At 35.6% G+C, this 25,353-nt stretch overlaps 1 protein-coding gene and 1 pseudogene across 9 annotated transcripts in view; both read right to left on the bottom strand.

Moving 5' to 3' along the window:
- The window catches only part of SBF2 (SET binding factor 2), a 519,305-nt gene that overhangs the window by 352,014 nt on the left and 141,938 nt on the right, over nt 1-25,353 (bottom strand). The window lies entirely within an intron of this gene.
- Nucleotides 11,041-11,766, bottom strand: LOC103240409 (peptidyl-prolyl cis-trans isomerase A pseudogene; annotated as a pseudogene).

Here is a 25,353-nt window from a genome sequence, read left to right as displayed (position 1 = left end):
TAAGATCAAATAAATTAAGGTTTCCACTTGAACTCTCATTTGCCAAGAAAAAAATTTTACATGGTGCAGACTAGAGAAGGAGGAAAAGTTAGAAGAAAGAATAAGACGAAAAGAGTAGGAACCTCCAAAGGTTGGCCCCTTCTAAGCCTCTTATAATACCTACAATTTGGTGATGTGCTGGAAAATATGCTGAACATAAAAATTCCGGCCATATTGTTTAGAAACCGCCAAATACAATACATATGCAAAAGGGATTTTTTTCTATTCCACAGAAAGTTCAAAGTCATATATATATATGCAAATAGCTGTAGATTTATCTGTGAATAAACTTTATAATGTTATTATATGAAAAATATATTACACATTAAAGGACCAAAAAATAATCCTGGAGAAAGATCAAACATCTTCTTTAATGAGGGAGATTTACTAAGCAGTAACCATTTGTTCTAGTGTACTGAATTTAATTCACATGACTAGCAGCTTGATTTGGCAGTCTCAATGCATAAGACAAATAATTCACAAAAGTTTGACAATATTATTTTTAGCTCGCATGCTTCTTGGATTCAGCCCACAAATGCTCCTGCTTTATGCTACTCTAGGGACTCCATTCAGATACAAATACATTTGTTAGCGACTGGGAGGCTGAGGGAGGCACTCGGTGCACACAACATGATATTGTGAAAATCCAAATTTATCATCTTATTTGGGTAGACACTTAGAATAATTTAAAAAGGACTGTTGTTGCTTCTACATGGACTCAATGAAATAAGATGGGATAATTCAGACCACATAACATTATGTACTAGAAGTATGTTTCTAGTAAGGGTTATGGTTACCAATGATCATTACCTAATAAGTTTAACAATTTAATTGATCACCCTTTCATAAAACAATGTTTGAGAATGGTCACCTAAAACATCTTGTTAAATGTAAACCGTGTTTTCACATACCTTGATTATATTATGAAGCACAAAACATTTTTATTTTTCATGAGGGAGAACTATATCTAAAATTAGAACTTAACACAAACATGTGAATCAATTGTTTCCCCAACTACTTCCAAACAAAATATTTCAAATTCCTCACAAGATTCTGCAAACCCATGAGTACAAGCTCTAATCTTGACACTGAATTTGGATCATCTCCATGGAGGAAATCCACGAACCAGATGTGGATTTATTCTTCCAGATGTATTTCACATGTATGAGGAAAAATAAAACATTTCTTCACTGCCTTTATTTGAGGCCACTTAAAAATACACTAGATAAAAATAGCAAAAAGGAAATCCTACAAATCTTGAGTCTTCCACTGTTCTGAAGGAATCATTTATTGAATTATTACTAAATTAACCAAACTACATATAGAGTAGTTTTCATATTATCAATGCACAATAAAGTTACTAGTAAATCAGAATCAACTTAACATCATTTTTATAATCCACCATTTTTCTCGGTATTCAGTAGCCATACTAATTAAAACAGAAATTTTTAAAACAATTTTTGCTTTCATATTATTTGTAAATTAAAAAGTATTCCTTCAGTTTTTTTTTTTTTTTTTTTTTTGAGACGGAGTCTCGTTCTGTCGCCCAGGCTGGAGTGCAGTGGCGCAATCTCGGCTCACTGCAAGCTCCGCCTCCCGGGTTCACGCCATTCTCCTACCTCAGCCTCCCGAGTAGCTGGGACTACAGGCGCCCGCCACTGCGCCCGGCTAATTTTTTTTCTATTTTTTAGTAGAGACGGGGTTTCACCACGATCTCCTGACCTTGTGATCCACCCGCCTCGGCCTCCCAAAGTGCTGGGATTACAGGCTTGAGCCACCGCGCCCGGCCTATTCCTTCAGTTTTAACTAAAATGTCATGACTTCAAGATCTAAAATAAACTTCTATGCACAGAGAAAACACGGATCTACATTGGCAAATTAATGATCACAACAAAATTTAATAAAATTAGTAATACACCTGGATCTAATTGCATGGTCTCAAAATTTCAAATTACTTTAAAATACCAATAACATGAGTTTTAAAAGCTATAAATTTAATATCACAAAACCAACCTCCATCATATTAAGAGTTCAACTAACTAGAAACAAACAAAAATGGTTCTGTTGGCACATATATTTCCTTTGCCCTCTACCAGAGATCCTTCAAACGCTTAACAATTCTTTTTAAATGTTAAAGAAAGTCAAATCAGGAAAATGGATGATCTAGTTGAAATGTTTAATTCTACCCAGGAAAAGAATGTACACATATACTATTTAGTTATAATAGTTGTAAACAGGTATAACGATACTTATTTTATATGAAAATTGTTTAATTTACCAAGACACAGTAGCTAGTCATATATCAGTGCAAATTACAAGAATATAAATATACACATACAACCACATTAAACTGAATTAACTTTTGTACAGCTTAGGTTGTCAAGGATTTAATAAGAATGTTAAAATTATTATATGCTGGCATAAAAATGAATATTTTAAATTTAGTAACCCATTTTAATTTAATAAAAATATGATTTTAAATGATTTCACAGAAACACTTCATGCTTATTCCAAAAATTAAAATTCTAAACAAAAAGAAGAAACTTTTCCAGTTAAGAAATATTTTATAAATAATTACTTTTTAATTTATGGAAGAGGGATGGTTTCCCATATGCATCAGAAATACATGCGAAGTAGTCGGCAAGAATGTATGTTTTTTGTTTTGTTTTGTTTTTTGTTTTTTTAAAAGAATGTATGTTTTAGGCTTCTGTAAAGTTGTACAATCACTCAAATCATAGCAATAGTATTTTGTTTCTATAAAGTATTTACATAGTATTTTATACTATAAAAAAATCAGAAGTAGATCATTTTCATAAACACATATTTATTTAATGCATAATTTTGGTGTGTGTCAATAACTCTAGAGCTTTAAGAATTTCCCTCTAGAAAAAAGTAACTGTAGTTGGATTTTAAATACAAATAAATTAAGAACAAAAATTTTACTTGACTGGGCACAGTGGCTCATGCCTTTAATCCCAGCACTTTGGGAGGCAGAGGTGGGCAGATAACTTGAGGTCAGGAGTTCAAGACCAGCCTAGCCAACATGGGGAAACCGCATCTCTACTATAAATATGAAAAATTAGCTGTGCGTGGTAGTGCACGCCGGTAACCCCAGCTACTCGGGAGGCTGAGACAGGAGAATCTCTTGAACCCGGAAGACGGAGTTTGCAGTCAGCTGAGATCACACCACTTCACTCCAGCCTGGGTGACAGAGTGAGACCCAGTCTCAAAAAGAAGCAACAAACAAACAAACAAAAAACCTTAGAATTCTGTTAGAGATGTTTTGTTTTACGATTTAACAAATTCTAACAAGGGCAAATCTCCTATTTCAGAGGAAACCAGTTATAAGCTGTATTTAGATATCAAATTTGAATGACATAAGTTACTCTGAATCACAGAAAGATGTAGTCTCTAATTTCAAGAATCAAAGTATGAATAAGACCAGCCATGAACTAAATGCCACATTCTACACATGATAAAGCTTGAACCCTTGATTTCTAAAACACATCTGGTCTTTATTTAAATTCTTGAAAGCAAAATAAAAAAACCTGAGAGGAAAGAGGGCATTTACCACCTGATATGGTTTGGCTGTGTCCCCATCTAAATCTCATCTTGAATTGTAACTCCCACAATTTCCATGTGTTGTGGAAGGAACCCAGTGAGAGGTGACTGAATTATGGGGGCGAGTCTTTCCTGCGCCATTCTCGTGATAGTGACTGAGTCTCACAAGATCTGATGATTTTTAAAATGGGAGTTTCCCTGCACAAGCTCCCTCTTTGCCTGCCACCATCCATGTAAGACATGACTTGCTCCTCCTTGCCTTCTGCCATGATTGTGAGGCCTCCCCAGCCATGTGAAACTGTAAGTCCATTAAACTTTCTCGTATAAATTACCCAGTTTCAGGTATGTCTTTATCAGCAGTGTGAAATGGACAATTACACTACCAGACAAGGATAATGCAACCTTTAATAAGTCAGTTAGCAAACATATCTTTGGGGAAAATAAAATTTGTAAGGCTCAAGAAACAGAACACAGAAGTAAAATGAATAAACAGAAGAGGTAAGATCAGGGAAAGCAAAATCATGTAAATCTGACTCTGACACAGCTCTTTAAATAATAAGAAGTACATTAAAGAAAATAATATGAGAATGTTCCTTATTAAAAGGAAAACCTACTGAAGTATGCTGAAAACAGAATGAAGAATAAATAGGAAAGAAGTGCATCAAATATGTGTACTTATGATGGAGAACAGAAAACAATTTTTCTATCATCTCTCCTGAATTATTTCTAAAAAGTAATAAAACAAAAAGCACTCTTGTATCTCATAGAGAGCATTCTCTCGTTTTGTTTATTTGCTGTTGTTGTTGTTTTTGAGACAGGGTCTCACTCTGTTGCCCAGGCTGTAGTGCAGTGGATCAATCTCAGCTCACTGCAACCTCCGCCTCCTGGGCTTACACGATCCTCCCATATCAGTCTCCCAAGTAGCTGGGACCAGAGGTGCACACCACATCTGGCTGATTTTTTTATTTTTTGTAGAGATGAGGTCTCACTATGTTGCCCAGGCTCATCTCAAGCCCCTGGGTTCAAGCAGTCCTCCCACCTCAGTCTCCCAAAGTGCTGGGATTACAGGCGTAAGCCACTACGCCTGGCTGAAACCATTTTCTAACAACAACATACATGTTCAAAGTGACACACATTAAAAATCTTAAGTATTTAAACCTGAAATATTTGCAGAGAATAAATAATAAGATATAAAAATATAAACAAACTTGTTTCATCTGATATTTTTCTATAGGAATTATGATAGTTCAAATATTGAGAGCAAATATAATTATGAAAGACTTCTAAATATTTTAAAAACATTAAGATATTACTATATTTATTTTTCAGGCAAATATTTATTGAGACCGTAACACATGCCAGGTATTTCACTATAAAGACAAAAGATGTAGCTGGCAAATAAGAAAAACATGGTTTTTGCCCTTATAAAGGTTACTTTTTAGTGGGGCAGTGAAACAGACATTAGGTAGAGATGTGTGGTAAATGCTACTCAGAAAAACTATTCAATTTTACATTTTCTAGAAATACTAATAGAAGTTTTGGGAAAATTCACAAATAAAATGTATGAGACTGGTGTTTCTCTTACATGCAGTTTTAAAAAAAATGAGTCAATGTCTTTAAAGGTTAGAGTTCTTTAAGATTTTCTATTTGCTTTTACATTTCTCCAGAAAATTGGAAATTCTTTGTTCAAAATTTTCATAATTTTAGAATAAACTTGTTCAAAGCTGCTATTATAATTTTTAAAATCTCAACAAGTGCCTTTCACATTCCTAATATTGTTACTGTGTATTTCTCTTATTTCTTGATCAATGTCAGGAAGATTGCACAATTTCAAACACTGGTTCCACCATTTACTACTTGTGTGGCCTTAGGTAGGTTACTTCTCTGGGTCTCAGTTTCCTCAATTTTAAAAAAGGAATAAAAACAATACTTTCTCCCAAAGCATTAAATTAGATAATGCATGTATTTAGAACATGCCTGGGATATAACATAGTAAGTGTTCAATAAATGTTATGTATTATTTTTAAGTGTAGATTTATTTGTATATACTTTATTTGGAACTCAGTATCTGTCTTCAATCTGAGAACTCATGTTTTTCTTTAATTTTGGAAAATATATATGCTTTATCTTCCTTTCAGATGGCATTTCTTATTCTTTCTATTCTTGGGTTCTAAAACTCCTATTAGGCATAAGTTGAAGCTTCTCATTCTGTCTTCCATGTTCTTAACATTTCTCTTCCTTTCCTCTTTCTTTATATCTACATGCTGTTTTCTAGGTGACATCCTCAAATCTTCCTTCAGATTATGTAAGTCTGTCTTTGCATGATCATAAAATACTATACTAGGAACTACACAGTGGCACATAGAAAGAACTCAAAAGTTTGCTGAATGAAAACCAATGACTTTTTTTTTTATTATACTTTAAGTTCTAGGGTACATGTGCATAACGTGCAGGTTTGTTACATATGTATACTTGTGCCATGTTGCTGTGCTGCACCCATCAACTCGTCATTTACATCAGGTATAACTCCCAATGCAATCCCTCCCCCCTCCCCCCTCCCCATGATAGGCCCCGGTGTGTGATGTTCCCCTTCCCGAGTCCAAGTGATCTCATTGTTCAGTTCCCACCTATGAGTGAGAACATGCGGTGTTTGGTTTTCTGTTCTTGTGATAGTTTGCTAAGAATGATGGTTTCCAGCTGCATCCATGTCCCTACAAAGGACACAAACTCATCCTTTTTTATGGCTGCATAGTATTCCATGGTGTATATGTGCCACATTTTCTTAATCCAGTCTGTCACTGATGGACATTTGGGTTGATTCCAAGTCTTTGCTATTGTGAATAGTTAATTTCAATTACTGTTATGCCTTCATTTCTACGTATTGTTTGACCTCTTTCAAATCTTCCTGTTCTTTCTGTATTGCACAGGTTTTCCATTATGATCCTATTGTCCTTTTTGTCTATAATCATTTCAAACAAATTTGTTTCACAGTCTCTTTGAGGTTATCTCCGGTTCTTGCTGTGTTTATTATCTTACTTATGTCTGCACATTCTTTCACCTGATGGTTTGTTTTCTCCTGTGGTTTATAATTTCTATAACCGTCAGCAAAGGTCAGTTTATTCTGTGGGAGCCTGGTGTGCCTGGAGCTACAGAAACCCATCTACAGGGCAGTTGCATTTGGACATTTGCTTCTGCCAGGCTCCAGCAGCTCTTATTAGTTCCAACCAGGGATATGGGAAAGAGGTTCGTTCATATGCAACTCAAGTTTGTAGGAATTGTTTACTTACGCATAATTTTTTGCTTATTTTACAGTATTTTTGATTTTGATATGAATGACTTCATCATTGTTAATGAAATTCCTGGCCTCGGTGGACAATTTAATGTTCCTTTAGATGTTTTTCTCTGAACAATATATTCAAATCATACCAGATATGTATACTACTATCCCAAGTACTGGCAGTTCTAACCTTTTTTATAAATCATCTTTTTAATAAAGGACTACAATATATTGCTATGTATTTTTAGAAGTAATCGTGATAAAAATGATATTAAATACATTCAAGTTGTATGCTAAGAGTTTATATAATCCTTTAAGTAAATTCAAAAAATGGTGTATTCCATGTATTCCTGGCAACCATCTTGGGAAGAAAGGGCATGGTTTACTAATTCCATTTGAGACATGAAGATCTGAGATCCAAACCTACTGTCTCATGTGCATACACAGAAATATACTACATTCCCACTTACTGTTCATCTGGAGTACACATATTTGATATTCTCACATTGGTAATTATTCTTTCTTGTTTTCTGCTAAATTCTAGATACTAAATCCTGCAACTCTTTCCACCTATTTTACTTCTTCAATTATTAACATATAACACTAATCAGCACTCCTAATCTACGAGACACATAATGCTATAGACATCATGAAAACACTATATAACCTCAAACCTAAAAAATACCTTTCACACTTTAATGTTTCTACAATCAGGATGTATCTCTTTCAATTAATATCAAAGGAAACTTTCTGATGATCAGGTAGAAAAGTAAGTTATAATACTACTGTAAACACAATTGTGCACATAAAATACTTGTTTATTTGGGCAGAAGGCGGTGGTGGCTCAGGCCTGTAATCTCAGTACTTTGGGAGGCCGAGGTGGGCGGATTATGAGGTCAGGAGATTGAGACCATCCTGGCTAACACGGTGAAACCCCATCTCTACTAAAAAAAAATACCAAAAAAATTAGCCAGGCGTGATAGTGGGCACCTGAAATCCCAGCTACTCAGGAGGCTGAGGCAGGAGAATGGTGTGAATCCGGGAGGGGGAGCTTGCAGCGAGCGGAAATCAAGCCACTGCACTCCTGCCTGGGTGACAGAGTGAGACCCCCTCTCAAAAAGAAAAAAAGAAAATATATATATTTGTTTATCTGAATACTTTGGTTGAGGTACTTGCATTTGTATGTCATTGTGACTGAATTGTAATTAATTTAATCCCTGGTTGTCTAATTTTCTAAAAAGATTATACTGTGATACTGTTCTGAAACAGAAAGTAAGACTATACATATAAAGTTGACTGTCATATACCAGGTAAGGCATTTAATTAAATATAGTGGAAAACATGAAGTCTTTAAGAACTGGTTGCTGAATTACAATGCCAGGAGAGGATTTATGCATCAGAAAAAAATCAAGATATTCTCTTCTAAATTTTTCAAAAATAATTGATATATTATTTTTCTAAAACATTGCATTTGTCATATTATTTCCCTGTTCAAGAATCTATAATGGTTTCTAATTGCTTCCTAATTCAAATATAAACCTCTACACAACTTTCAAGGCCCTCTATTACCTGGCTTCATCAATTTATGCAATTTTAATTGTCTTTTTTTCCTCCACAATTCTCCATGAGCTCTCCGCTTTAGTCAGATCAGTCTCTTTAAGTAAGTACCCATCTTGCTTACAACTCTGCCTTGGTCCTCACTTCCTGTGTCATCCTCTTACTAGCAGGAAAAACCCTGCCCAGCCTTCAGGCCCATTCAAGTCTTAATCTACATCATTTTGAGCTCCTATTTATAGTCAGAGTCATTATGATGTAAGTTATCCATGGCATTTGTCTATTCTTTGTTTCAAAACTATTACTTTTTCCAAATTTATGTTGAATATGGAAAACATTATTGATCATTTCTCTTTTTCATTAGAGGAAATTCTATTAAAAAGAAAAGAGATTGTAAAGACAGAAAACTAAATTTCAGAGAAATTAAGTGAAGTGCCCAGATCAAATAGTTAAATATTTCAAGCTAGTCAAAAACCCAGGTTAGTGACCTTTTACTTCCATAGTACTGATACATGAAGAAAGGAGCAAAACAAAAGATAGGTATCAAATCCTGTGTCCTATTTTGCTTTTCAGCTAGCTTAATATAAAAATTAAAATCACAAATGGGGCCCATTACACATTTCTGTTTATTGCATGTTAATCCACTGACATTCCTCTTTCCTGATGAGACTGAAAGTTTATGAACTTTCAAGTGTAAGTTCACATCAATACAAATTAGGTGTGATGATTGAGAGCAGGGGAGATGGGGAGGATTAATTATGGATTTGCTTAGAGACACAAGACATATTTGAACTTGGGAAAGCAGTCTTAAGAGTCTCTCTTGGGTGCTATTTCCATGTTGTTGGGGTTTTTTTTGGTCTGATTATACTTATGCAATATGACTCCATTTGGGATTTCAAGTAAAATTGGAATGCTGTATTCTCTAAAGAATTAATACTGTTTCGTTTTTTGTTAAAACAAAGAATGTGATACTTCTGGTCAAAAGTTCTTTTTCTGGAATTCATGATAAATGAAAAGAATTTTGGCAGTTTCTATGTCATTCTGCATCTCACAAGCAACGTGCAATTCTTCATGTCACTACAACTTGGTTATTCACTGAAACAACTGATCTTATTACAAAACAAGTTAAAGAAACAAACAAAGCCTCCTTCAGTTCCTGCCTTGATTCATTATTAGAATTCACCTTTCCTTTCACCTCACCCACAATCCCAGATATTGAAGGCCAAATGTTGTTCTCTCTGAAAGACAGGACATTAGACAATTTAAACATCAGCAAATTGAGTTCAGCTATCCTTAGTCACTGACTGATGACTCGATTCCTATTTGTACATTTTTAAAGTAATACTTATATCCTTCCCGGAAGTTCTTTTTGCATTCCAGATTACAACAGGGACTAAAGTACAACAAAGAAAAAATGCAAAAAGTCAAGTGTCAGGCAGAATAAGATCCATAAGCATACACATATGTAGGTAAGTCTGGGTCAAATTCACCAGGGTATTAATCTTTATTTTAAAATTACAAAGAATATTATCAAGTTTCGCCCAAAGAAATTTAATCCTGGCTTAATATTAAATTTTAAAATATAGCCAGAAGGTACACGTTTCTAACATATGTAAGCAGAAAATATTTACAAAGAATTTAAATTCTATAATAATATTTGGTTGTACCATATATCCTCTTTCTAATGTCATGTGATAATCAGATGTAAAAATTGCTACCATCAATTTTCCAACTCCAATTTTAGAAGATGGATTAAATGTACCTGCTCTCCCCAAAATCAGAGATGACATAATTGAATGAGTTAAAATTTCTAAAATTTCCCTAGAGGAATTTCAAAGAAAATAAGCAATTTAAAAAGAACTTTAGAAAATCTCAAACATTTTTAAATGGTATACACCCTCTATCTCTAAATTAACTAGGGTTCATTTAGCAAATAACTATTGTCTTTACTTCTGCTGATTACCTGAAGTACCGGAAGGAAGAAAAAAAAAAAACCAACAAAACTAAACAAACAAACAAACAACAAAAAAAAACACTCAGCATCTTCCTCTGTTAAAGTCACATCTGCAGGAAAAAGGCTACTATAAAAAGAACAATCTGCTGTTCCAAGTTCATATCCTGCCAGTAGATATTTTGCAACGCTCAGGATAGAACAATGTTTGAAAAAAATAGTTTTATAGGATCAAATATTTAAGGTGGAAATTCCATACTCAGAATATTTAAATGGTAGTTATATTATTAATTAATATATTTTACTAAGTCTGCCACTTAGTGTCTAAGTGTCCAATTTGTACCATGTTTTCTAAAACTTTATATGATAAAACTTGTCTCAGTACTCCCTGTTCCGCTTGTTTTTCCCAAGGACTATATTTACCATTTATGATTCTCATGAGTAAATACAAGTATGAAGAACAAAGTAGAGACAATTTTTCTGGAAAAATCCAGAAAAAATTTAAAGATATATACAGATAAAAACAATAAAGGCATAAGCAACAAACACTATTCCAGTTGAACTGTACTTAATCTCCCAAAGCAAAAGTTTAAGTTAAATAAATGTTTAACTATACACAGGTCACTGCAAGGTCAAAAATAGATTCAAAAGTTTTTTTTTTTTAATTGTTACTTAGTTTTTATTTCATAATCATAAACTTAACTCTGCAATCCAGCTAGGCATGGGAGAGAACAAGGAAAACATGGAACCCAAAGGGAACTGCAGCGAGAGCACAAAGATTCTAGGATACTGCGACCAAATGGGGTGGAGGGGTGCTCTCCTGAGCTACAGAAGGAATGGTCTGGTGGTTAAGATAAAACACAAGTCAAACTTATTCGAGTTGTCCACAGTCAGCAATGGTGATCTTCTTGCTGGTCTTGCCATTCCTGGACCCAAAGCGCTCCATGGCCTCCACAATATTCATGCCTTCTTTCACTTTGCCAAAGACCACATGCTTGCCATCCAACCACTCAGACTTGGCAGTGCAGATGAAAAACTGGGAACAATTTGTGTTGGGTCCAGCATTTGCCATGGACAGGATGCCAGGACCTGTATGCTTTAGGATGAAGCTCTCATCTTCAAATTTCTCCCCATAGATGGACTTGCCACCAGTGCCATTATGGCGTGTGAAGTCACCACCCTGACACATAAACCCTGGAATAATTCTGTGAAAGCAGGAACCCTTATAACCAGATCCTTTCTCTCCAGTGCTCAGAGCACGAAAATTTTCTGCTGTCTTTGGAACCTTGTCTGCAAACAGCTCGAAGGAGACGCGGCCCAAGGGCTCGCCGTCAACGGCAATGTCGAAGAACACGGTAGGGTTGACCATGGCTAGTAGTACAGGACTTTCCTCAGCGGCAGCGTCTGCAAAGCGGGCCAAAAGTTCTTAACCAAGTGATAATGCTGTTATCTTGTACACACTGGTCAAAATCATTGATAAGAGAATCTGACATATCTGTTTCCACATATTTCTTCATTTATTAAAATGATTCTCTGATTTAAACTCTGATGGCTAAATTAATAATTGCTTAGTAAATTGGAGTCTGACAGTATGTGAACCAAAGAATGTTTAATCTCCTGGAATAAAATTACTTATAGGGTCATAAAAAAAATCACCTACCTAGTACCTTGTGGTTACAATTACTTATGTTTTTATGTTTATTTCAGTGTTTCTCAACTCTGTGCTGTGGAATCAACCTGGGAGGCTTTTTAAATTTTGCAATACCAAGACTCCATCTCAAATTGTATAAATCAGAATACCTTGGCAGTCAGGCCTTAGAATCAATATTTTAAATTTTTAAATTGTGGTAAAAACATAAAATTTACCATCTTATCCATTTGTAAATGTATAGTTCAGTAGTGTTAACTAGATGTACGTTGTTGTGCAACAGATCTCTAGAACTTTTTCATCCTGAAAAACTGAAACTCCACTGAACAACTCCCCATTTTCCCTTCCCTTAGCCCCTGGCAATTCCATTCTACTTCCTGATTCTATGAATTTGACTACTTCAGAGACCTGTTATAAATGAAATTATTAAGTATCTGTCTTTTCATGACTGGCTTGTTTCACACAGCATAACGTTCTTATGGTTTATTTATGTTATATTATGTAATAGGATTTTCTTCTTTTTTAAGGTTGGGTAATATTCAATTGAATGTATACACCACATTTTCTTTATTCAACCACTGATAGACATATGGGTTGCTTCTACTTCTTAGCTGCAGTGAATAATGCTGCCACGAATATGGGTGTGCAAATATCTTTGCAATTCTCCTTGAAGCTCTTCTGGAAGTACACCCAAAAGTGGAATTGTTGGATCATATAGTAAATATATTTTTCTAATTTTATTTTTAATTTTTTAAGGACCCTTCATACTGTTTCCCACAATGGCTGTAACATGTTACATTTCCGCTAATAGGGCAAAAGGGTCTAATTTAATCCACATCCTCATTAACACTTGTTGTTTTCTATTTGGTTTTTTTTCTGTTTTTTGAGACAGTCTTGCTCTGTCACCCAGGCTGGAGTGCAGCGGCGTGATCTCGGCTCACTGCAACCTCTGCCTCCTGGGTTCAAGAGAATCTCCTGCTTCAGCCTCCTGAGTAGCTGGGATTACAGGCGTGCACCACCATGCCCAGTTAATTTTTGCATTTTTAGTAGAGACAGGGTTTCACCATGTTGATCAGGCTGGTCTCGAACTCCTGACCTTGTGATCTACCTGCCTTGGCCTCCCAAAGTGCTGGGATTACAGATGTGAGCTACTGTGCCCGGCCATGCCCGGCTAATTTTTTATATTTTTGGCACAGATGGGGTTTCACTATGTTGGTCAGGTTGGTCTCGAACTCCTGACCTCAGGTGATCCTGGCCTCAGCCTCCCAAAGTGCTGGGATTACAAGCTTGAGCCACCACGCCCAGCCTGCTTTTTTTTTTTTTTTTTGGTTGTTTGCTTGTTTTTTAAATAGTATCCAACCTAATGGGTGTGGTGTGGCATCTCATTGTGGTTTTAATTTGCATTTCTCTAATGATTAGTGATGTTAAGAAACATCCACATAATAATATCCAGTCAGAAATATGGGATCAGCACTCAGAAGATAATGCATAGAGAGGTAATTGTTGAAATACAATTAGATGATAGACAAAACTTTCAAGTAAGACTGGTTTGCTTCTTCCATCTAAGACAGCCTGCTTCCCTCTTTGAAATCTCTCCAATCTCTCCTTTTTCTATATTCTTTCAATTCAATTCTGCTTTTAACAAAGGATTTAATATAACTTGAGGAACATTTTTTATTTCTCCCAGGGACATTTATGTATAAAGTCTTAACACTGTTAAAGGAAAGATATATCCTCCTCCCACCACCACATGGTAAGGAGGATGGGATAAAGCCTTAAGATTTAGCTACGAGGTAGAGGTATGCAGGGCTGGTATTCTCACAGCCAATTTTAAATATGACTAGTAGCTGATCCCCTATTTCACCTAAGACTGACGATTTTTAGAAACAAAAACAACCGACATTAATATAAAAATATGCTTTTGTACAAGCCAAGCATTTACTTGGGAACCTGCAGAATAAATTACAGTTGTCGTCTTTTACCCACAGTTTCATTTTCTGTGCCTTCAGATCTGAAAATATTAAATGGAAAATTCTAGAAATAAATAATTCATAAGTTTTAAATTTCATGCCATTCTGCACAGTGTGATGAAATCTGCCACCGCTCCATCCAGCTTTGGACATAAATCACTCCTTTGTCCAGTGAATCCACAATGTGTATGCTATCTGCCCACCTGTTACTCAGTATCACCTTGGTTGTGATGACTGCTGAAGTATTACAGGGTTTGTGTTCAAGTAACCCTTATTTTACTTAATAATGGGCCCAAAGTACAAGAGTAGTGATGCTGGCAATTCAGATATGCCAAAGAGAAGCCATAAAGTGCTTCCTTTAAGGGTAAAAGTGAATTCTCAAGTGAATAAGGAAAGAAAAAAATCATATGCTTAGGCTGCTATGATCTATGGTAAGAATAAATCATCTACCCATGACATTGTGAAGAAGGAAAAAGAAATTCCTGCTAGTTTTGCTATCACATCTCAAGCTGCCAAAGTTACAGCTACAGTGTATAGTGAGTGTTTAGTTAAGATGAAAAAGGCATTAAATTTGTGGGTGGAAGACAGGAATAAAAATGTATTCCAACTGATGGCAATCAAGTGGGTACTGTCCACAGTTTCAGGCTGGGAGTCGTGGAATATATACCCCTCAGATAAGTGAGGACTACTGTATATTTATGTATTTAGAGTGTACAGCTAGAACTCAGAACAGGCCCTAAAAACTTGCTTAATATTTGAATTATGAGACTTTTCCAACATCTCACTTGTTCAACACCCTCAATTATGTGGCACACAGCCACGGTCCTAAAAGTAGGCCAAACAAGCAAACTATAAAAAACTAAAATTAGATATCATAAATCTTTATTAAAAGGTACTTGATTTTCCTCATAGGAGAATCATTTGACACTCACTCAGTTATTAGATACTATTAGTTTACCCATAATTCTAGCAAATTCAACTAAGTCATTTTGCAATTTATAACAAATGCATTTACACTGGGGGTGAAGATGGAGACATGGGAGTCTCAGCACGCACAGTAGGCTAGGTCAGCCCTTCATAACTACACACTTACATATTACTTGTATGCATCATTTACTAGAGTAGATTACAAGAATTGAAACTCTATATAATAGCCTTAGTCATCAAAGGTTAAATTATGTTAGTATGTGCTCTCAGAAATATGTATAGCTTGTACAGCGTGTAGTTACACACACACATACACACCCATACCTTGTCTCCGTTTTTCTTCTGCTTTCTGCCAAAAGCTATTCAAACCTCAACCAATTCATGAGTCACCCACACAGGCAGTTCTTACTTTGGCTTTACCTCTCCCTGCTTGGTTTCATCACTCCAATCACCTGGCTCAACTATAGAAAACCCTTCTGATTTTCCCTACTGAAGGAAACATCAGGGTTAGTTAGAGTGTCACAAAACACTACAAAACCAAATGAATCCATGTGCTCATCTATGAAAGAGAAAGTCAGGGAGGAAGAGTTCGACAAACAGAAACTGGAATAAGAAGGGAAACATAGGGTTCAGCTCACAAATACTTGCAATTTATTTGAGTACAAAATATTCATTCCTCCTCTCTAAGTAGTTTATTTCTGACAGACACTTTGAGGTACTATATACTCTAATCACTTGTTCTACTTTATCTGTCTTTAAAATTACTAGGAAAAACGGAAGGATTTCCCTGTTATCTGGGTAGTTTTATAAATCCCAACAATAAGAAATCTACCAAGAGAATGTGATATTTAAGTTTTTGTATTTATATTTTTTAAACTCTTTCTAAAAATACAAAAATTAAAATCACTTATCCCTACTTGAAAAAAGTGAGAGAAATCTACTTTCTAACAGTGCCTAATGGTTATAGATCTCCACTAGTTCCTGTTGTATTCAGAGTCAAGTTTAATCTCTCTCCCCCCAGTCTTGACTATAAAGTCTTCCTTACAAAAAAAAAAAAAATATTTTCCTTACTTCCACTAACATAAATAAGCTTTATTGTCTATATTATTCAGACCTGGGTATAAACATACACATGCAATAGCTTTTTAAAATAAAAATGTACATTTGTCCACATCTTGCTTTTCTCACTTAACAATCTCATTCTTTTCTACACTTCTAAAACATGGTGTATTTACCTAACATCAAGACTACTGAGAAGGGTTTCAGTATTTTGCTATTCCAAGAAACACCAATGAATATGCTTATAACAAATTAGAACCTCACTATTAAAGTGTGAATATGAACAGCCTAACTAATAGTTATAGAAACATTTTATAGTTTGGCCAATCTGATAGCCAAAATCTTCATTCACTTTTATTTTAGATTGCCTTTTAAAAATTATGACTGAGATTGGAGGCAGCTTCTCATGGTTTCTGGTAATAGGTACTTCTTCAGTGAACTGACAGTTTGTATTTTTTTGTTGTTGTTGTTTAGTTTTACTATTAAGTTCTAAGGTGCTTTTTGATCAAGGTAATCAACCTTTTTATCTTTTAACTTGGTTGACAATGTCTACCACAGTACACTAATATTAAGAAAATTTATCCTTCCAGTGGCATACTAGAAAACTGTTAACCTGCCTACTTACTCTATCTGATTAGAGTCTAGACACGGTGAAGTTCCATGTAACTTGTACATTTCTGTCCTAGAGAAAGCATAAATCCAAAGGTTACAGTTTTATAACTTTTTAGAAAATTAACCAAATTTGTATCTAATCACTATTATTCTGAAGGCATCATTTTTCAATTGTCCTGGAAAGGTGGACTATATAAGTCTCTATTATTCAAATGCTCTAATATCAAGTTTTATCATCTTACTGGTTCCTAAGTTTTTGACACATGTTCATTCTATATTTTCATGAGAGTCATTTTTCTAATGTATGAAAATTACCTGACATTTAATTTATTTGTAGATAGATCTACCAATGTTATTCCTTTAAATTACCTGGGCTTTCTCATTAACTGAGGAAGGTCACCTCCATCTCTGCACTGTGAATAATATATATATATACACACACACACACACACACACTCATCTATTTTCCACAGATTAAAAAAATTTTCTGGCCGGGCGCGGTGGTTCACACCTATAATCCCAGCACTTTGGGAGGCCGAGGTGGACGGACTACCTGAGGTCAGGAGTTGGAGACCAGCCTGACCAACATGGTGAAACCTCATCTCTACTAAAAGTACAAAAATTAGCCAGGCATGGTGGCAGGCGCCTGTAATCCCAGCTACTCAGGAGGCTGAGGCAGGAGGAGAATTGCTTGAACCCGGGAGGTGGAGGTTGCAGTGAGCCAAGATCTTGCTACTGCAAGCCAGCCTGGGCGACAAGAGCAAGACTCTGTCTCAAAAACAAAAACAAAAACAAAATTCTACTTAGAATTTTACCATGAATAGTATGATTATGCAGTTTTACTCTTTCAATATGTAATGAATTATATTGACACATTTCATTACAATGAAACATACTGTACATCTCGAATGAAAACTACACAGCATATTACTCTCTCAACAGACTACGAGATTCAATTTTCTAATACTTTGCTTAGGATTTTTGCATCCATATTTTCTCTTTTTTGGTATCTTCATTAAGTTTTTTTTGTACTGAAGTAATGCCACCTTCATATAATACAGTGAAATGCTTTCTATATTTTTAATATTTTGAAATAGTTTTAATAGTAATTTAAGAATTTTCAGTTACTTGTTAATGAACGACACTAGAAAGGGCAGTAAGTCTATAAAACTACATAGCCTGCTGCCTTGTGTGTGTGTGTGTGTGTGTGTGTGTGTGTGTGTGATCTTTAACAACTCGAGATTTAAAGAAAACTGTAAATATAGAATAGAGTCCTTATATACCCTTCACCCAGCATCCCCCTATATTAACATCTTAGAGACAGGGTACAGTTGTTTGAACTAAGAAGTTAGCATTAGTGTAACACTATTAATTAAGCTACAGACTCTATCCAGATTTCCCCAGTGTTTCCACTAATGTCCTTTTCTCTTCCAGGACACCATACTGCATTTAGCACCGTGACTCTTTAATCATTCTCCTCTGCTCTGTGATAATTTCTCAACCTTTTCTTTTTTTCCCATAAACTTGGCAATTTTAAAAAGTATGAGTCAGAAATTTTGCAGAATGTTCCAAAATCTGGGTTTATTTTCTGTGTTCTCATGCCTAGACTGTGTTACAGATTTAGGGAAGGATACCACAAAGGTGAAGTGATCTTCTCATTGCATCATATTAGGAGGTACATTCTATCCACATGACTTATTTACTGGTGATGTGAGTCTTGGTTACTTGGTTATTAACAGTTCTTTTCACTTCATCCATTGTTATCAGTTTGTTCAGGTTTTCTCTCTCTTCTTAAGTTTCATTCTGATACTTTATATTTTATTTTAAAATGTATTTGTCTCATCTAGATTAATAACTATGTATGTTTAAAACTGCACAAAATGTTTTATTATTTTTGGTATTATCTAAATCTGTGATTATACTGCTTTTCTCAACCCTAATGTTGTATATTACTGTTTTCTTTCTCTTTTTTCTTAGGCTTCTTTAGGGTATACCTAATTTGTTCATCTTTTGAGTTTCATTATAAATTATATTTTGGTTTTCTAATTTACTATCACTATTTGATTCCATTATGTATCAAAGGAATGGTATTTAGATCTTGATAAACGGTCAACATGTAGACAGAGCAAGAAGGAAAGAGGAAGGCAAAGGGAACAAGTCAGATGACTACAGCCACAGAAGGCTGGAAAATACGGAGCATATAATCTGTAATCTGGTCTAGCTATAATATATAATACATGCAGGAATGAAAAAGAATAGATGTAAGCAACATTAAACAAGTGGGAATAAAATATTATATTTAGTAAATAGACACTGAAAAATTAAACACTAGTATTTAGTAAATAGATACTGAAAAATTGTTGGATTTTCATACAATCCAACAATTTTACTTCTGGGTATATATCCAAAAGAACTGACACCAGAAATTCAAACAGATACTTGTCTATCCATGCTCATGGCCGTACTATTCACAATAGTCAAAAAGTGAAAGTAATCCAACTGTCTATCAACGGATGAATAGGTTAAACAAAATGTACTATAATCATATATCAGGATATTATTCATGTTTAAAAAGGAAAGAAATTCTGATACTTGCTATACCATGGATAACCCTTGATGTCATTACACTAAGTGAAATAAGACACAAAAGGTCAAATAATTGCATGATTCCACTTATAAGGGGTACCTAAAACAGGCAAATCATAGAGACATACAAGGGAACAGAGATTACCAGGAGTTGGAGGCAAAGGGAAATTGAGAGTATTTTAAAAAATGAATACAGTGTTTCCGTTTCAGATGAAGGAAAAGTTCTGGAGATGAATAGCAACAATAGCTGCACAACAATGTGAATGCACTTAATGCCTCTGAATGGTACACTTAAAACACTTAAAATGGTAAATTTTATGTGTATGCATATTTTATCATAATTTTAAAAATTAAATAAATACAGATTCCTTACTACCTGGAATTGAAGATCCTACATAATTAGTTTGAAATGTTTTTCACATATTATGCTTTACTATTTACTGACAAAGTATCTGGCTCTCAAAGTTTAAAGAATGAATGGGCAAAACTGTTTCCTCTGTTAGGCTGGTCTTATCCTCACAACCTTCTAAAAGAGTTATGCTAATTCCTGCAATGCATCCTTTCCTATTGCTGTTATCTCATCAACAACCCTCCATTGCCTCCGCAGTCCACCTCCCCATCTATATCGTTATCTTAACCATCTTCTAAGGGTCAGTTCTCCTCCATGGAGTCTTTCCCAATAATTCTACTTGATGGTTCTCTATCTCTATTTTCTATCCAAAAATCCTTTTGTGTCAAAGTATGTCACTTGACTATACTTTTAGAATTTTATCTATTAACATCATCTAACAGTTAAATATATTGTCTTTACTGGAATAAGACCGAAAGCACCTTAAGAGATAGGGATTTTGGTCATGTTTCTTTTATATCACTACATGGCCTAACACAGTGCTAAATAATACAGAACAGAATACACAGTGGTTAAGAGCTCAAGATCTGCTATTACTAACTCAATACAAAAACCAGTTCTACCACTAAATAGGCTATGCAAATTACGAGGCTAAGCAAGTTATGAGGTTAGGCAAGTTACTTGATCTCTGAGTCTCTTTTTTCTCACTTGCAAAATGGCAAGAATAAAAGTATCTATACTTTATAACATTACACGAGCATTACATAAAATAATGAATGTTAAAAGAACATAAGCACTCAATAAAGGTTAGCATTCAGTATTACTATTAGAAGTGCCTGATACTATTTAGCATAAATGATGTTTAGCAAATTTCTGAGAAGTGAAACTCGATTTTGGTGACTCTACAGCACACTGGTGACAAACTTGAGAAAATAATATGATTAAACACACACTTGTTTGTTTGCCAGTTCTTTAGTCGTCTTCCTAACTACACTACCTTCATGAAGTCAGGCATTTTATCAGTTTTACCTATTACCATATAGACAGCACCCAACACAGAAGTTGGGAGAAATATACTGCACACAAATTTGGCATTCAAATAACTACTGAATAAATTAATCAAAAAGCTAATATTTTGTAAAATTCAAACACAGATGCTTACATTACTAACAACAACTCCTCTTCCTCTTTTCCCTGTAAGAAAAGATGATTCTGCCTTCTTGAACAGCAAAAGCAGAAATTACATTTTTTACAAAGGTAACCATAGAATATCAATCTGTTTCAGTCCCTGCCTATTTTACAACATGGTCTAATCCCAAGAACATACGCTAGATAAAGAAAAATAATCTGTAGTTGTACATTACACACTGGTTAAAAACTCTGATGACTCTGGCATTAGATGAAACTACAGTACTAACTTCGAAGTCCTAAAGAAAATACTGCTGTTTAGACTGAAAATGAGAAACAGTACACTTTGGCAGTTTTATTAATTTATAAACTCAATTTGTAGAAAAAAGAATGCTCAACAAAATAAAAGAGAGTGAACTTAGAGAACTGTAAACATTTCATCTGTTTAAAACATGTAGGGGAAATAAGTTTGTTTTCTTTCAAACTACATTTGCTAATAATTTTATATGAATACATGTTTATTTTCCTGCTTGTTTTCTTACCTAGTTCCATTCAGCTATCAAAACAGGAATTCCTTTCCACCTGCACCAATGCAGATAGTATCCAAACAAGTTGACTACAGGCTAAAAGAGTCATGTTTCCCATGAAATACTATTTCTTACTCCTTTGTTACTATTTTCTTGGTGATAAGAAGCATTGAGAAAAATGGTTTTGTTATTTGCATGCAATTTTCTCTCCCCCTTTTTTTTTTTTCTTTTTTTTTTTTGTGACAGAGTCTTGCTCCATCAGACTGGAGTGCAGTGGTGCAATCTTAGCTCATTGCAACCTCGACCTCCCAAGTTCAAGCAATTCTCCTGCCTCAACCTCCCAAGTAGCTGGGATTATGGCATGTAGCACCACACCCAGTTAATTTTTGTATTTTTAGTAGAGTCGGGGTTTCGTCATGTTGGTCAGGCTGGTCTCGAACTCCTGACCTCAGGTGATCTGCCCACCTCGGCCTCCCAGACTGCTGGGATTACAGGCATGAGCCACTGCACCCGGCCATTTTTCTCACCTTTCTTCAAAAGAATCAACAGCTATATATCAAGGCTTAAGAAGTGAGAAAACTAAAAAATAAATTATAAGTAAGGCAGGTGCTCTCTTATATCAGCTCACACCTAATTAGATCCTCCTTTACTTTTGTTGAAAGCAATTAGTTGGGAATCATCTAACTTCTAATAGGGTTTGTACACAGACATAAGAATTATTCAGTTTCTAATCTTCTGGGAAGTAAACCAAAATGGTTTTCCCAAAAACTATCTTATAAATATTAATTATGCCTCTAAATTTTTTACCTAGAGACAGTATCTTTAATCAAATATAATAAAAAGGCAGTAATCACAGCAGTTTGGGAGGCCCAGGCAGGAGGGTTGCTTGAGGCCAGGAGTTCAAGATCAGCCAGGGCAACATTGCGAGACCCCCATCTCTAAAAAACAAACAAACAAACAAACAAACAAACAAACATTAATGCGGTATGGTGGTGCATACCTGTAATCTCAGCTACTTGGGAAGCTGAGGTGGGAAGCTCATTTGAGCCCAGGAGGTCAAGACTGCAGTGAGCCAAGATCATGCCACTGCACTCCAGTCTGAGTGAAAGAAGGTGACCCCAATCTCAAAGTATTAAAAAAGAAAAAACCAAAAAGGGACTGGAAAACTTAAAGTAGTCTTAAATTTTAATACATCTCACTGGGCACGGCGGCTCATGCCTGTAATACCAGCACTTTGGGAGGCCGAGGCGGGCAGATCACAAGATCAGGAGATTGAGACTATCCTGGCTGCCATGGTGAAACCCCATCTCTAGTAAAAATACAAAAAATTAGCCGGGTGTGGTGGTGGATACTTGTAGTCCCAGCTACTTGGGAGGCTGAGGCAGGAGAATCACTTGAACGCAGGAGGTAGAGGTTGCAGTGAGCCAAGATCGCACCACTGTACCCCAGCCTGGGCGACAGAGCAAGAAACCATTTCAAAAGAAAAAAAAAAAAAGAATAGACCTCTTAACACTCTTAACAATACACCCTTAAACAATTTTTCTAGTTTTTATCTTTAAATTACAGAAATTCATCAAGTTACAAGGCAATACAATGAGGTCCCCTGTACTCTTTACTCAATTCCCCTCATGGTTATTTCTTATATAACTATAATAAAATGTCAAAACCAGAAAAATCACATTGGTACAATGTGTATATAGTTCTATGCCATTTTATCACACGCATAGATTTGTGTAATCACAATCACAATCAATAAAAACTATTCTACCACTATAAAGAGTTTCCTCATGCCACACCTTTTATAGTTTCACCCAACCCCGCCCCCACAAAAATCCCATGACTACCATTAATTTGTCGATGACCTCTACAATTTTGTTGTTTTGAGAATGCTATATAAATTGAATCATACACTATGTGTCCTTTTGAGACTGATTTTTTTCACTTACATAATGCTCCTGACTGAGATCTGTCCAAATTTTTGAGGGTATCAATAGTTCATTACTTTATATTGCTAAGAGATATACCATAGTACAGATGTACCACAGTTTAATCATTCCTACTATTGTAGGACATTTCAGTTGTTTCCAATTTTGGTCCATTGAAAATAAAACCATGTATGGGTTTCTGTGCAGAAATAAATTTTAATTTCTCTAGGAGAAACTCCCAAGAGTACAACTGCTAAGTCATATGGTTAAGTGTATAGTTAGCATTTTAAGAAATTGCTAAACCATTTTCCAGAGCAACTATACTATTTTACAACTCCTACCAGCAATATGTGAGAGACTGTATTACCATATCCTTGCCAACTCCAGTGGCTGTTCCTTGCCAACATTTAATATTGCCACTAATTTTTTTTTTTTAAGATAGGGTCTGGCTCTGTCGCCCAGGCTGGGGTACAGTGGCATGATCAGGGCTCACTGCAGCTTTGACCTCCCGGGCTTAAGTAGATTCCTCCCACCCTAAATCCTTTGTTGCAAAATACCTTTTTGTGTCTTTTGACCATTTTCTAAATGAACTGTTGTTTACTGTTGTTTTTAAAAAAGATTGTGATTTGAGAGTTCTTTTTATATATATATATATATATATATATATATATATTTTTTTTTTCCCCCCTTTTTTTTTGGATACGGAGTTTTGCTCTTGTTGCCCAGGCTGGAATGCAATGCCGTGATCTTGGCTCACCGCAACCTCCACCTCCTGGGTTCAAGCGATTCTCCTGCCTCAGCCTCCCAAGTAGCTGGGACTACAGGTATGCACCACCACATTTGGCTAATTTTTGTATTTTTAGTAAAGACAGCGTTTCTCCATGTTGGTCAGGCTGGAGACTGGTCTCAAACTCCAGACCTCAGGTGATCCACCTGCCTCGGCCTCCCAAAGTGCTGGGATTACAGGCATGAGCCACCACACCCGGTCTAGAGAGTTCTTTATATATTCTATATACAAGTCTTTTGTCAGATAGTGGTTTGCCAATATTTTATCCTAGTCTTTTCATTCTCATTACAGGGTATTTAGCACAGCAAAGGTTCTTAATACATTCCAATTTAGCAATTTTTTATAGATCATGTTTTTTGTGTCATGTCTAAGAACTCTTCACCAAGCTTTAGTTCCCAAAGATGCTCTATGTTTTCTCCTAAAAGTTTTATAGTTTACATTTTGAACTTCAATCTATTATCCATTTTGGGTTACTTTGGTACCACTGTGAGTCTTAGGTCAAGATTTTTTTTTTTTTTTTGGTCTATGTTTTTGTCTATGGATATCCAATCGCACTGGCCCCACTTCTGAAGAATATTATTCTTTTCCTTTGAATTGTTTTTGTACCTTTGTCAAAAGCCAGGTGGCTGTAATTGGATAGGCTATTTCTGGGTTTGCTGTTCTGTTCCACTGACCTAGTGGTCAATGGAACAAACCAAATATATTTGGTTTCTGCCCCTGGTTTTAACACAAAGTTCCTAAAACTCTGGTAATTTCGTGACTGACAGGGGTCCTAAGAGCATCTTTTGTTCTAATATTTGGTCTTTGACCTTGGTTCCTGACACAGAACTCCTAAAACCCCTGACTGATAGCAATGATAGGAGCATCTTACATAAAGCTTCTAAATTCCTTAGACTTAGTATTAGTCCGATTTTATGGTGCTGATAAAGAGATACCCAAGACTGGGCAATTTACAAAAGAAAGGCATTTAATAGACTCACAGTTCCACGTGGCTGGGGAGGCCTCACAATCATGGTAGAAGGTGAAAGGCATGTCTCACATGGTGGCAGACAAGAGAAGAGAACTTGTGCAGGGAAACTCCCCTTTATAAAACCATCAGACCTCATGAGACTTATTCACTATCACTAGAACAGCACAGGAAAGACCTGCCCCCATGATTCAATTACCTCCTACTGGGTCCCTCCCATGACAACACATGTCAATTGTGAGAGCTACAATTCAAGATGAAATTAGGATGTGGCACAGCCAAACCATATCATTCTGCCCTGGCCCCCTCCAAACCTCATGTCCTCACATTTCAAAACCAGTCATGCCTTCCCAACAGTCCCCCAAAGTCTTAACTCATGTCAGCATTAATGCGGAAGTCCACAGTCCAAAGTCTCATCCAAGACAAGGCAAGTCCTTTCTGCCTATGAGCCTGTAAAATCAAAAGCAAGTTTATTACTTCCTAGAT

This window comes from Chlorocebus sabaeus, chromosome 1 (assembly GCF_047675955.1).
Source record: "Chlorocebus sabaeus isolate Y175 chromosome 1, mChlSab1.0.hap1, whole genome shotgun sequence".
Taxonomy (NCBI): domain Eukaryota; kingdom Metazoa; phylum Chordata; class Mammalia; order Primates; family Cercopithecidae; genus Chlorocebus; species Chlorocebus sabaeus.
The sequence above is the reverse complement of the archived record's forward strand: the minus strand, read 5'-3'. Positions and strand labels throughout refer to the sequence as shown.